The sequence below is a fragment of the Callospermophilus lateralis genome, chromosome 17, assembly GCF_048772815.1.
Source record: "Callospermophilus lateralis isolate mCalLat2 chromosome 17, mCalLat2.hap1, whole genome shotgun sequence".
NCBI lineage: Eukaryota > Metazoa > Chordata > Mammalia > Rodentia > Sciuridae > Callospermophilus > Callospermophilus lateralis.
Window position 1 is genome coordinate 32,789,160 of NC_135321.1, and position 16,229 is coordinate 32,805,388.

The window sequence follows — 16,229 nt, forward strand, 5'->3', positions numbered from 1 at the left end:
ACTGAGACATTTTGTAACACACACACCTTCTCTGCCTGGCATGACTAGAAGACTCCCATGAATACTTATGCTTTAAAGTTTTATTGCCCCAGCTAACAAATAAATAATGAGATTTCACTGCATACAAAACATTAAATTAAGCATTTCAGAGGATTAAAAATGTGAACAAATTGTTGTCCCTAAATCCAAGAAGTTTGCAGACTCAGAGGAGATATTAAAAATAGTTATGTAATTTAAAATACAGAATGAAAGTGTTCACTTTGATTTGAGAAAAAAAGGGAGGGTTATACTGCTTTAGTTTAACTGACAGGGAGATAAAATATTAAAAAATTATTATTTCAAAAGTAGAACATTATAAGGAGAAAGAGCTCAAATAAAAGCAAAGGTACTAAGAAAGCTTTGAGTGCATTTAGAACACAATACTTTGTTTACGCAAACAGAATATAGAGAGAGCAGTGTACCAGATTTTAAAGCAGTCCGGGACCTTTTCAAGCAGATACAGATGTGAGCTAAATAGTCCTAGTTCAGCTCCTACCCAGTTTCAAGTCTAAATTTTGGGAACTTTTAGTGATGATAGAGGAAACATTGACCACATTACTTACCCACCTCCTCATCCCTGCCCATGACTTACTAAGGTGAGTAGCACAACTTTGTGTGTTTACTTGACTCAATAATAGGTTAGACTTATCACTTGGACTCCCCTTGGGGGAGGTAAGTAAAAGAACAGATCCAGAAACTGTCTTCCCAATAACCTGATGTGGATAAAATTCCCAGGCTGTGGATTACTGCAAGAATGAAACAATAGAGAGCAAACAGCTGAGTCTTCAAAATGGCTGTCCAGCGCTGGTATGCATCCACACAAGAAGAAAGAGAGGAAGGGGAGGAGATTGTAGCTTGTGGAGGTAGCAGGGTAGAAGAAATTATTGTTCCTTTTACATAATGGGTCAGAATTAAGCAGCTATAAAAATTAAGAAAAATGGCAGTTGGAAAGATTGAGCATATAGATTCAAAAGAGAGTTTAATGAGCCAAGATCCCAGGTCTGATCAATAGTGCACAAACCCTCATGGTCCCAGTACTGCCTCTAGCTCTGCACATTGCCCCAAGCCAGCCCCACCAACTCCAGCACAGAAGAACTTGGCAAAAATCTCTAAGTGTTTCTGGAATTAGGTTCATCTCTAACCACCACACTACAGGAATTGATTCACTTCCATACTTCAGTTCTCTCATTTCTGTAAAACTGGACCCTAAAATCAAGTTCAGCAGAAACTATAATTTATAATGTAAACTGAGTCATATGTGAAGAGAAAGGTTGTCCTTTCCAACTTTTATTTGTCTTTGATAGTGCAAAGCAAACCCAAATCAATTATATATAAATTTATTTGTGTTTACTTCAGACAACAATTATTTATCAATTATTAATAATTATTTATTATTTATCAATTATTTAAGAATTATTTATCTCAAATCTAAATAAGATGGGAAGGAGAATATAAGTCTTACATAGTATAAGTACCTTAGATTTAGACACTTAAATATAAGACAGAGGAAAGAATAGTTGATTTTTTTCTAATCATTAATTCTGTGTAGTCTATAAATCTACTGTAACTAGGATAATCTTCTAGAGAATGTAGGATCAATTTCAAAAATGCAAAATTTTATAGAAAAATTGTCTATTGCTCACTCAACATGAAAATAAAATGAGAGAGTGTCAAATGTCAAATGTTTATGATCTTGTAATAACTGTGAGATACTGCCCTGGAAAAAAAATTGTAGCTAGGAGTCAAGATAAAACTGTAGAACCTATTCAGAATAAATTATCGGTGCCAAATTAGATGCTATTAGAGGAACCAAGGACCAACTGATGAAGCAACATGCAAATCCTGGATCTGCTATGTGGAGAAGCTGGAATTTGAGACCAGAATCTTAGATCCTCAGAACCCATATTTTAAACCCAGTGCCAGAGAGCCTCCAGGAATTGGTGGTCATCAGTTGAATAAAAAATGCTTGCATCCAGCATGGTGGTGCACACCTGTAATCCCAGCAGCTTGGGATACTGAGGCAGTAGAATCCCAAGCTCAAGGCCAGCCTCAGCAACTTAGCAAGGACCTAAGCAACTTAGGAACATCCTGCCTCAAAATAAATAAACAAACAAACAAACAGACAGACAAATAAATAAATAAACTAAATAATAAATACAAGCAACTAAATAAATAAGAGTTGGGGATTGACTCAGTGTTTAAGCATCCCTGGGTTCAATCCCTGGTACCAAAAAAAAAAAAAAAAAATGTTGGGCAAGGTCTATTTCACGATAAAGACCCAGGAGCTCTAAACCTGGGGAAGAAGATAGAGGAAGGAGGACTGGAGTCTAACTGAAGAATTCCCCAAATTATATCTCCAATATGACTCTCACTCACCAAAAGTAGTCATTGAAAATTTATCTGTACATCAGGATTCCACCAAGTGAATTTGCCCAGGTCTTACTCCTCATATTTCTGGTCACACAATAGAAGAATCAGGCAAAGTAGGCATTTCCTTTACCAATACATTTGCTATAGGAGAATGCAGGTGGTCAGAGAGGAATCACCATGATTGGACCCAAAGTGGGTGAAATGTTTTTAGTTTTAAACAGGGAAAACCAGCCATCAAAGTCCTAGATTCATTGGCAGGACACGAGCAAGTTCATTAAGGTCTCCATCTGTGAAATAGAATAATCACAGCTACTGCTTGGAATTTTATTAAGATTAAGTGAGATCTAACTCTTGGAAGCATCTAACCCATTGTCTATGGAAGGTGGTACCCAGAGTTCTTGCTTAAATTCTTGCTCTCAAAGGATTATTTTTTATGTAAAGATCACATTCCACTTGTTGGTGATGTGTAAAGGCCAAAGGTACTTATAGCCATCAAAATCTGAGAATAATATAGGAGAGAGCATGATGAGCATGTGTGAGGCTGGCATCTCCTGGGCACAGCCTTGGAAAGTCACTTGGCAGGAGGAACTGCAAGTTTTACACTTAGAGAAGCCAAGAAGAAAATAGACACGGAAGCGAAGGAGTCATTGTTACATGTGACGGTATGAGAGGAAGACGAAAGCCGAGACCACAGGAAATGCGGCAGGCAGTAGTTTGTTAAATAAGAAAAGTAACTAATTTTAGTTAGAAACTTTCTTTGGCTGCAACTATGATCCTCCGAAACTAGTTATTGATTCAAAGTCAAACGTCTGTAGTGTTAAAATTATTCATGATATGAAAAAAAATCACCCAAGTCTCCTGTCTGTATAAATATGTATAAAGGGATGTAGGCTGTTTGTGTGCACAATAGGATGGCAAGGGCCAGAGCTTTTCTCCTAGAGATGGCCCATCACCACCCACTGCTAAGCCATTTTGTAATAACATGATGGATGAAAAGTGCCAGCGCCCAAATCCCTTCTCACTCTTCAGAGATGTTTTAGATACCGAAGTGCAGAGGGAGCATACTTTAAAATGTGCATGTCACACACCCTTCTGTTTAGGACTTTCTGTCTCTTACTGATAGTGCTCATTAAAAACAGGAGTCTGTAGAGGGCAGGGAGTACTGAGGGGTCTGCAAATAATATGTGAGTCTGTTGAAAAAGAAGGTTGGTGGGAACACTGAGGCACATAGCTTTAATTATCAGAAGGACTATCATCTATGATAAACGTATGTTTAAAAAAAGTATAAAGAGAACCTCCCCTCCAAAAAACAAAATAAGAGTAAATACGGTCTCAGCACAGTAAGTTTAATAAACTCTTTAAAGTTGGAAGCAGGTATTATGGGAATGGTGAGTCCCTTGTGACCTGCAATATTTAAATAGCTCCTGCTTCTGGTCTCCTGACATAGAAACTCTAGAATGATCCTTGCCTCCTGTAGGGAAGCCTGTGTTACAGAACTATGCAATATAACTGTGCAGAACTATGCAATGTAACTGTGCAGAACTCCCGTGGTAACCATGCACAGTAGTCATTCTGCAGGCTATGCTTCATGACAGGGAAGAAATAGCAAAATCTGCAAACCTTGAAGTGGTACACAAAAAACAGTAGGGATTTATGGATTTTAAGGCTCAAAATTAAATCTTCATTTCAAATTTTAATGAAATAAAATAACACAAGACCAACTATGTATCTCATAAATTTTGGTTCTTCATTCTCCAAAAGCAGTCACTGAAGCATTTTCCTTCTTTCCTTCATTCCTTCCCTCCATCACTCCCTCTCTCTCTCTTTCATCACTACTCTATTTACCTATATACCTACCTATCTAATATTTTTGCATGTTTCTGTACATTTTATTCATATAAATTTATATTCTCATAAAGAATACATAGCATTGTTTTGTTTCTGTATATCAATATATAGATAGATAGATAGATAAAATCTATATATATATCCATGTTTATATATACATAGATGGATATATATCTATATATTGATATAAAGAAGATAATCTCATAGATTTTCTTTTAAAACTCTAAATTTATTTTCACATTTTTGCATTGTAATCCATATGACTAGCATTAAATTTTCAGTGAAGAAAGTCATCAATTTTCACTGCGGAGGATTTAATTGTCCATGATTTATTTCCCACAGAATTGTAATGCTTTTTGTCTCACATAATAAGCTTCCAATCTATAAGTGGTTATACTTTTGCACTCTCTGTTTTGTTCTATTGTCTAATTGTCTACCACACTGTTTTAATAACTGTCGCTTTGGAACCAGCCTTTGGCGGATCAAAGATTTCTTTTTATTTTTTCAAAATATTCTTGGATGTGCTTGGTGTTATCCATTTTCAAATGAACTGTGTGTTCAGCTTCTTGGATTCTTTTGAAGAAAATTGAGTGTTTTGGTGGAAATAATGTGCTACTTATGAATTAATTTTTGAGAGAAATTTCATTTTTGTCATTTTGGTATTTTCCATTTATAAACCTGGTGTGCTTCTCTGGTGATTTTAATAGCATTATATATACTTCAGTAACTTTTAAAAATTGTCTTTGTAAATTATGCATCTCTTTTTAGATTTTTTTTGTCTAGGTTCTTTATATATGTATTTATAAATTATTCTCTTTTTTGCAAAATCATGTGCCTAATTGTTTGTATATGGAAATACCAACAATTTTTCCTGTATTGATAATCTTACTTTAAATGACTGTTGAAGTTTTCTATTAGTTGTAATGGCTTGTTGTATATTCTCTTTATTATATATTCTATGCCAGTATTTGCAGGGTCTGTGAAATATGAAGGTTATTTTATCCCCAAATTACGTAAAACCTTTTTCTTTACTTTTAGCTCGTGTTTTGTTTTGTTCTTTAACTGAACAATTTTTCTATTAAAATAAAAGGACTCAATGAATTTTATTCCTTTCCATAAACTTAAAATTGCTTCATATAAATCATCTTTTTATTTATGTTATTTACAGTCTGATTATCTGCAAATTCCTCATAAATTTATGTTTAAAATCTTCACCTCTAGTTTAGATTTATACGTTTTTCCTTTTTAGTTCTGTCATTTTTTCCCAAGGGTTTGTTTTTCAGTATAATAATGTATTCCTTTTGACTTGCATATTTTAGAATTACATGAATTTTTTAATCTATCAATTTTTCCCTTACAGTGTATATTGGTTGATATTCAAAAATTTATTCTAGTTTCCCTTTAGCTAGTATTTTTAAGTATTCATCCTTTCAATAATTTTACTTTCAAACTTTTGTTTGACACTTTATATTTTACATTTACTCAACAATAGTGTAAAGGCTCCTTTTTTCTTGGATTGTAGCCTCCAGGTCCATGTTTGATTTTAGACAATCTCAATATTTGTTATAACTTAGCTCAGGTTGATGACATCATTTCTCTTACATAGATCTATGAAAATCCAAGGCCTCAGCTCTTTATTGTTCCTTATTTCTTCTGCTTGCACTTTGTATAAGGAGAGGTTTCTTTAAAAAAAATTCTTTCTTTTTAAAAAACTCAGACCTTTGTTAAATATGTTTTGGTCATTTATAATTTCATTTAATTTAGCTTACTTCTAGTGGGAGGATATCAACACTATTTTATCCCTCCTTTTACCCAAAACAGATCACTCCAGATTCCTTTCTATTTTGAAATCACTCTCAGCTTTCAAAATTCTACTTACCATCTATGAGATTTATTGCCTGATGATCAATATTTTGGTCATTGAAGAATAATTAAAGTTGGAAATTATTTTATCCTGTAGCACTTTTATATTCAAGTTTCTTTTCTTGTATATACTTCATTTCATACTAGGAGACAAAGATGACATTTTATCTTTCTTGTTTAAGGCCTAGAAATATAGTAACTTAAAGAGGTGGAATGACAACATTCACAAGAAAACCTTTCCTTAGTCACAGTCCGTATGGCTCTGCAGCACTGCTAAGTTTAAATTTGATTCTAGAATGTATCTTTCCCACCAACCCCTGCAGCCATGGTCAAGTGGTAGATGGAATCATAAAGCAGAAGAAGCATCATGGTCCAATGGGTTGGACCTTTGACTTGGAAGTGGCTCTCATTTCAATTTAATCTAAGTGATTTTTTTTTTTTTTTTAGCAATATGGTAGATTGTTGAGAATGCTTCCCTGTAGTAGAAAAATAGGGATATAATTAAATTTCATATTTAAAAACAATTAAAAGCCAACATTGTAACCCCCTTTATTTATTATCTAATATGAGAAAATATGTACTGTTGAAAAGAAAAATGATACTCATCATTGATAACACACTTTCAACGTTTTAAATAATTTTATATGAATTATTTTATATTACAACATAAATATTGTTTTCAGGATAAATGAAAATGAGCCACTAATTCTTCCTTAATTGTTCATTGAGTCCTCAATCTGTTCAGGACCCTAGTTAAATGTTGAGGGACATCTGAAGAGGAATCAAGGCTGGTTCCTGCCTTCCAGACTTAAAACTCATCAACATAAGTTAAATTGTAGATACAGTTTATGTAAGCAAATTATTACTTAAGCTTGTAGTTTAAAAATATGCTTTAGGATATGTGAAGATAAAATGTCATAAAAGTTCAATGAAAGGAAATAGTAACACTATCCATGTGGCAATGAGAAGCTTTATATGAGAGTTTATAATTGCACAATTATTCTCTTTCCTAAAGTAATAAGTAAATTGAAGATGTCCTGATATTAAATGTGTCACCTAAGGATACAGAAAACACTTGTGATAGCTTGGACAAAATCTAAGGTCTTCTGAATTCTAATTTAGTACATCTACTAAATTTTTTTTAAAAATATCAGAAAGGAATAAAATATATAAATATTTAATGAATATCTGAAGAAACATGCACATTTAATTTAACATTACATGGGTTAGCCATTCTATTTCTGAGTTTTCAACCCAGGCAGAAAAAGCATCTTAACAATATCTTTTGCTACAGAAAATAGAATTTGTGACTAGATTTCACTGAAATCACATCCCAGTGAAAGCAGCTTAGTAACCTGTCTCCACCTTAACCATGAAGCTTAGACTGGATTGAAGGAATGTGACTGAAACTTTTTGAAATGTGCTTGAGTTTCAGGCACTGGCTCTTGAACTCTGATTGGGTGCATTTATTCCCAGCTTAACTGCAGGACTAGCACAATGAAATCAGCCCCTGGTGGGAGGATTTACACCAAGGAAATCGACCAAAATATCTCTAATCAGAAATATTATTTTGTTGTTGTTTGGTTTTTAAAACTATATATATATATATATATATATATATATATATATATATATATATTGCGCTAAGCATTCATCAGCACGTGAACTGGCTTCTTGAATAGAAGATAAACTTCAATCAAGTCACCTTTCAAGACCAGTAATCTGAAGATCAATCTTCTCACCCCTGTGTGGCTGTGATGGACCAAACCTCTGGTATAATCAAAAGTAGCAAACAAACAGCATCAGAGGTTTTCCCATACCCAGCCAGGGCGAAAATGTAATTAGTAAAAAATGCTAGGCGAGAGCATTGTGTGACCAGAACTATTCAATCAGAAAGTGCTGATTGAACATATATAAGCACAATCAAAGCCTTTATTTAAATAGGGGTTACAGTCCTAATAAAACACAAAGGGAAGTAGGGGCATAGGCCTCCTCGACAGGTAATGAAAGAAAAAATTAAACTCATCCAATTACATCTGGGGAAAAATCCATTACCTATAACAGAGAGAGGACTGCCCCAGGAAAATTCAGATGCAAAACTAATAATGAAGGCACACTGTCCTTTCAACAGATTCTAAATGAGCTCTAATTTTCTTATATCCACCATTCCCAAACTATATAAATTTCAACTAAGCAGAAAAAAGTGACATGCTAGCACAATTGTTATTCCAAACAGGCCCAGCTGCTTGCTCACCTTAATTAGACCTAATCCCAAAAGGGAGCCAATCTTTCCTTATTTTCTTCTATGAGCTCACCTGATTTTCCTCAACTTTCCTTTTCTAATAGATTTTGCTGTAACCTTTCAGCAACTGTCATTTTAGATACTCTCCCAGAAATCACAACTCCTCTGGTTGCTCAGCCAAACATAACTGGAGCCCATGAGTCAGAAAGAGAGGGAGAAAGCTGGGGTGCTGATCTGAAAGTGGGAGGTCTGCAGGAAAAAGTTGAACTTTGGCACCTTTGTCTGAATTCCTGGATATGGAGTATGTGCAAATGTACATGTGTGTTTGTGTGTGTGTGTTGATACTTGAAATTCTAGAAGGACAAATCCTAGAGGGATGTTGGAAATCATCTCCTACTGCCTTAAGTTGAATGGCCCTTGGAAGGCCTTTAAAATAAAATCATGAAAAAAAATTTAAAGGCTAAATTTTATTAGAGAGATGAAGTGGTCACACAAATTGCAAATATATTTAACCCCTCTAAATATCTGTATCCTGCAGGCTGATGCTGTAGGTGATAACCAGTATCATTGGACATTAAACTCCACGAAAACCTAAAATGTCTCCTTAAACTGTTTTATATCTCTACTGTGATTACCATAAGCTAGAAGTGTCTCACAGATGTTTGTAAGAATAACTTGTTTTCGAGTTATAGAACAAAGTCTCATTGGATATTAAACTTGGAAGTGACTCTCGTAATCTCAAAGAGGAATTTATTCCCAGTTTCTAAGGCTACAAATTAACTCAGTAAACACGTATCTAACAAAAAATGGACCTAGTAATGCATTTGACACTAGGCACTATGTATAAATATAAATCATGAGTTGTATTTCCCAAAACCACAGGTATTTTAAGAGAAGAGGTGAGACTAAAATCATGCACACAAAACAAAGTAGAAATTAGTAACACGCTGCATATTGTTGGCTAAGTGGTAGAGAAGTAGTGATACACGGGAGCTTAGAATAGGAGGTGCCTGCAGGCTGGGAACACTAAAGAATTTTTCATGGAGAAAATAAAGTTTAATCAAAACTTTGAAAGTTGAGCATATTTATAAAGCATTTGGAAAAACAGATAGGCAGAGCACTATAATCTTGAAAATATATATATAAGCATTGTGTGTTCCAGAGGGGCGAAAGACCTGAACAAAGCTTTTTTTCTGACCATGCAGTCTGCACTGATCTCTCAACTAAATGCTGATAGTACTTATTGCTCATCTGATTTATATTCCTATATTGCTATTCAAATCTTGAATCTTTATTCAACATTTCATGCATATATATCATGTCTTCCCAAATAGCAGCAAACTCCTGAGGGCAAGAGCAGCGTATAATATTCTTTATGTTCCCACAAATGCATTATGCATTCCCCATATCCCTCAATGCATTAAGTAAGTAGAAATATAAATATAAGCTGCACGATGAAAGGATGAGTACAAGGAAACAAAGAAAGGAAGAGAAAATGCAGAGAAGGGGTGGAGAGGAAGAAAGGAGTGCAACTACTCATGTGAATGACGTGCAATTGGAACGCACAGCTCAGGTACTTGCTTCTCCCTCTAGAGATAACTTCACTTGTCCTCATCAAGAAATTTAGCAAAAATCATAGCTATTACCTAATATGTTATGAGTTTGGTTAGAAAACATCTGTTTTGAAAGAAAAACCTAACAATACAGATTCAAATATTTATACATTCAAAGGAAAAGGTAAAATTTAAAACTAAATTTTCCAATAAGATTCACTACCCTCCACCTCCTTAAATCTTTAGAGGAGTTCTTATATTTGGTGCCTCTGCTAAATTTGAGGACTGTCTTTATTAAGAAAAATAAAGAAACCCAAACCAGATGCCTCCCAGATAGCTATTTTCACCAAAGCAGTGTCATATTTGGGTGAACATTTCTATTTCAGTTCCATTAACAAAGATTCTTCAAAAACATGACCACGTGTTCCTCATTTCTGTGTCTTTTCTTTTTCTTTTTCCCACTGCTTGTCTCTGTTCTGAGTGTGCACGAATCACATGCCGTCAGTGTCACCTCTACAAAGGCAGAACTTCAGTTTGGGAAAGTGTAACTATTCCCAGAGTTAAGTCGCCAGACAGGCATTCGCTCAAATTAGCTTTGAAAAAAAGTTGTCACATCTGTGTATGTGGGATGTCTTTGGAGTGTAGAAAGAAAGAAAGCAGAGAAATGTATTCTTACAAAAAAATCTGCCACTGCAAAAGCCCCCCATTCTCGTATGTTTGCTTAAAAAAAAAAAAAGAAAAGAAAAGAAAGAAAGAAAGAAAGAAAGAAAGAAAAGAAAAAAGAAAGAAAAAAGAGGCAGTTTGTGCCAATATGGGGGTGGAAAGAGCAGTTGAAGGAGAAGAGAGAAATAGGCAGATAGTAAGAGAGAGATTAGTATATCCCTAAGATTCATCAGGAAAGATGTCCTGCCATTTGACAAAGAAAGTAACAGATCATTCCTTTCTGCCCCTGAACAGGCTTAGGAAGATAGAGCAGCTCTCTGGAAGGAAAGAGAGGGAGGAACAACAGTGGGATACTCAAGCACACACATGACAGTTGACAACTACAACTTCCTGATTTAAACCAGCAAATGAACATCGGGGACACAATCAGCTCTACCATTTCCAGGATCTTCACAAAGGCATGACAATGTACAGATGATTTTTTTCCCTTACATAATAAGGTAGTGCAAATATCAAAGAATAAGAACATCATCAAAGCCAGGTGCAGTGGCTTATGCCTGTAATCCCAGCAGCTCAGGAGGCTGAAGCAGGAGGACGACAAGTTCATAGCCAGCCTCAGCAACTTAGTGAAGCCCTAAACAACATAGCAAGACCCCATCATAAAATAAAAAGTAAAAAAAAAAAAAAAGTGGGCTGAAATGTTGCTCAGCAGTTAAGCGACCCGCCCCGCCCCAAAGAGAGCATCATTGATGCTTATGAATTTCACAACATCCCCCAGAATTCCTTTGGCTTGCCTATCAAAAAGATAAGTAAATTGTTGGTCCTGCGCTAGATGAAATGATCAAAGTTATGATCCCAGCACGTGAATACATAGTCTAATTGGAAAGACCAAACACAAATGAGGGAATAAGTACATATAACAAAACAAGGCATGGCATATACTAAATTATCAAACTTAGGTGGATAAAATCACAATCATCTCCCAAAGAGATTTATCGCATTCCCTGTTCTCTCACACCAATGTTAAAACAAGAAGAAATAGACAACTTGCTCTCTGAAGATTTTTACACAGTTTCATAGTTCCGTCTTGAATTTTTAAGAAGACAGGCTTATGTAAATTTCACAGGAAGAATGGTTCATTCAATAATCATTAAATGAACAGCTTTTACATGCAAGGCTCTGAAACCAAAACTTTAGGGAGTACATAGAATGCAGATGATAGTTTTTTTTTTTTTTTTTTTTTTGTCTTCAAAAAGCTGAGCATCTGGGAAGTTATGAAAAAGGTAATTCCTTGCTTGTTCTCTCTCCACACTGGGCAGGATTGGTGGGTGTTATTTCAGAGAAAACCTGAGCAGAGGCTAGCACTGATTCTTGTCCCTCCTCACTATATACAACTATAAAAATGCACCCCAGAATGTAGAAGAGAATTACACAAACAATCCTGAAAGACCTCCTTTGATGAAAAGTTCTGTTCTTCTGTTTTCCTATCATTTCTTTTAAAAATAATAATAATAATTGCACAACCCTTGGCTTTATTACCTCTTTGCTCCTCATTTTCAAAAACTCTGCATTTGCTCTTCATTATCCCAAGTGTTAATTAAGTAATCAATGAAGTGATTATTGGTTGGACTAGCATGTGTCCTGCTAGAATGTAAAAGCATCAAAGGAACACACCTCATTTTCCCAACACTGTGCCTGGCACTAAGCAGAATGCTCTGGTAATGCCACTTCTTCCATGGATGTTTCCTAACTCAATGAAAAACTTAAGAAGCTTGTGGATATATTATTTGACTCTGAGCTTACCAATTATTGGTGAGCCAGTTATTCTAATATTTTCCTTCAAATGTATTCTAAACATACAATGTTTGACTCTAATTACGTAAAACAATAAGAAAACACAAATTCAAACTCTAATTGAAAGTGTTCTTAAATACTACATTCTAAATATGGCGTTCCCAGTTTCCAGAAAGTAGACTTCAAACAGGCAGTGATCACCTGAACTTGTGATTCTTCTTCCACAGCAAACTTATTCTGTTGAATAACTTGGATGTTACATTGGAAGAAAACTTAGCTTCTCTAAGTCTCACATTGACAAATATAAAAGATTATGATATATATAGAGAGATTATGATGTTTTCCAAAGACAGGGACTGAGAATGGGTGATTACCTGTGATGAATCAAACTAGTTAATGAACAAATTGAAACCAAAACAGAAGCTTAGGAGAGTTTGTGACTCTCTAAGTTCTCAGGCTCATGGTATTATGCTAGCAATTTATTTTTGAAATGCAAATAGAACAATAAAATATAAAGAACCTTGAGATATCCTTCCTGACAGCTATGTTGTATCTATGAATCATTTTGTTTCCTTTGCTTCTGTGTTTATCTGATAGTTTAAGGGGTGTCTCTCATCCCTAACTATACCACTCTTCCCAATTTATAATGTTCCAGAAAAGAAGAGCTGCTATGTCCATCAGAACAGTTCAGATTTTCTGAGCCAATCCCAGTTTAAAATTGTCGCCTGTTTGTTTGATTTCCCCCAACACAGAATGAGAGAACATTACTAATATTATTATTGTTATTATTATTATTATTATTATTATTTTGATACCAAGTATTCAACCCAGGGATTTTTAAACATTGAGGCATATCCCCAAGCCCTTTTTCTTTTTTCTTTTTTTTGACAGAGGAAGTGTATCTTATTAGAGACAGGTTCTCACTCAGTTACTGAGGGCCTTGCTAAGTTGCTGAGGCTGGCTTTGAACTCACAATTCTCAGCCTCAGCCTCCCGAGCTGCTGAGATTTCAAGCATGTACCTCTGTGCCTGGCTATAACATTATTTTGTAAATAATCAAAGGAGTCATATCAGTAAGCATTACAATTAAAACTTGTATAAGTTTCTAAAGTGCAAAGTCCCCAAAAGATGGGTAATGATAGGCCAAAGACACATTTGAATTCTCTCACAAAAAGGATGTCCTGCCAAAGTATATTATGTGCTACCAGGGCATGGAGAAGCGCATCTACCTGCGGATTTGGAATTCTTTTACCTGTGTGTTGGGGTATTTCTGTCATAGAAAGTGAAGAGCATAAACTTGGCTACTTCAACCAGACAACAGTGAATGAAACCAATCTGTGTGCTTTTATTTCTTCTATAAGCCATTAATAGTCTAACTCTTGATGTGTAAATATTTGCAGGAACAGATTCACAAACTGAAAAACACAGCCACACTCAAAACATAAGTCTGGCCTGGAGTTCCTCAAACATGGTCTTTATTTCCTTTCATAAAAGTTCAAATATAAATACAGTTTTTTTCAATAGCATATTCTTTGGAAAAAGATTAATTTTGTAGAAGATGAGAGAGAAAGAGACATGGGGATAAAATGGAGGAATACATATAATTATGCTGACATACTTCCTAACAACAACCTGATGAGAGGAATAGAGTTCTTTTCTTGTTTTCTAATGAAAGTAAAATGTGAAGGATAAATATTCAAGCTATTAAAAAAGAAAAAAAAAAAAAGCAAGAAGGCAAGCAAGAAAGAAAGAAAGAAAAAGAAACTTAGCTGAGCTTGGTTGTGCATGCCTATAATCCCAGCAGCTCAGGAGGCTAAAGCAGGATTGTGAGTTCAAAGCCAGCCTCAGCAACAGCGATACACTAAGGAACTCAGTGAGACCCTGTCTCTAAATAAAATTTACAAAATAGGGCTAGAGATATGACTTAGTGGTCCAGTCTCCCTCCATCCCCTCAAAAAAAAAAAAAAAAATTGAGTGAAGCTCTACATTGCTCTTCAATTTAACTTGTGTTTGTGAATTTTTTATGTCTCCTGTTTTTGTTTTAATGGTGAGGAGTTTGTTATCATTAACTTTGTTTCATTTCTGTTTTTATTTTTCCAGATGTGACCTGCCACAGCGTGAAGTCTTAAATTCCACACAGGTTAAGCCAATTTTATAAAGATTGCAAGTCTAAAGAGAACAATTTAAGCAAAGTGTTCAAATAGAAACATCCACAAATGAAGTATTAATTGAATTTTAACCATTTTCCTTTCTTAAATCTGTGGTTCTTAGTAAGCAAACACACAGAAGACAGGGGAGAAAATGCAGTATTTCCTGGCAGCCTAACTTTCAAAGGAGGACTGCAGTTTTTGATTTGTATAAATCCCCAAACCTCAGTATTCGATGCAGCAGAGGCTCAGGCATTGGTATGTCCAATGTACCCAAGATGAAACACATTAGAAATCCATAAAAGCAACATAGTGTCAATTTTGTTTAAATTATCACCCTTCAGCATTCAAAGTATCAGCTGTATTTAGTTGCATAGAATAGAGGAAGAATTTTATTTCCCTGTGACTCCATATGACTTTTATTTTGTGCAATGTTCTCACATATCAAGTAAATTGTGTTAGCCATGGGGGGAAATTTCTGAAAATCAAAGAGAAATGCATGTTTTATAATCATTGCTGCAGAATGGGAGGAAGCAATGAGAAGTTGCTGAGTTCTGCCTTGTCCAAGGGTTCATAAAATCGGGATTCTGATTCTACTTCTCTAAAAAACTGGGTGCTGGGCTGACCGTAAACAAATCTCTTTACTACTTAGAGGTATCAGGTCTTTTATCAAGAAAAAATTGTGGGTAAATTAGTTATTGCCTACAAACTTTGATTCCTAACTATCTAAAATGTAAATGTCTAACTAAGAAATAACATGAAAATTTATTATTATTATTTTTATTTTTATTCTCTTCTAATCCAAAAATTATTTTGAACAAACTTAACATTTTAGATGATTGTTCACATTATTTATAATATTTTAGTGTGATTTTCCCCCCTACATTATAAAATATACATGTTTTGGGAGTCACCATTTAACCTTATTTCATCATTTATAATTTGATGCATTAACAATTACAGCACATACTGATGCAACTAATTAAAGTAAACTCAAATGAAGTTTCATTATTGTGATAATTGATTTGTAACAGAATAATACAGTCATATCTGTTACTTTGTTGACAAATTTAATTAAAATATTTCTTATTTTTATTGCTTTCTGTACAGATTATTTCTCACTTCTAGGAAAAATAATCTGACTCTTTTTTGGCTTTCTGCATGGAGAAATATTTTAAATTAATGCATTTAGGACCTTCTTTGTTTCTTTTGTGGCTAAATATTTCATTGAAAAAGAATAATTTATAATGTCTAATTGCATTTTCCAAGATCAATTATACCAAATTAATACTAGAAACAAATTTGAAACTCACTACAGAATCCTCCCACCCTGGGTCATCTGATTCAAATAGTGAGAAAAAGAATATTTGGGAGTGGGGGAAGGATATGCAAATAGAGCAGTGGAGTTAAGATCAGAAGGATAGGCCTTCTCTCAGTCACTGGGGAGACCATTGCCTTCAGCACACAGGCTAATGAAATCAGGGAAGTAGCTCTGTCCAGGATACAGGAGTAGCAGAGAAGAAAGGCAGGTGGGGCGATAGCCAAGAAACTCAGCCCTCTTTTCCACCAGCCTCCTGATCATCCAGGACTCAGGTCATCAGGAAATCTGAAGCAAACATGAAGGACAAAGATAGAATTATAGAAACAATGAAGGTAATGGCACTAACTGTGATAGTGGGATCAAAAGTGATTTAGGGGTTAAATTAACACT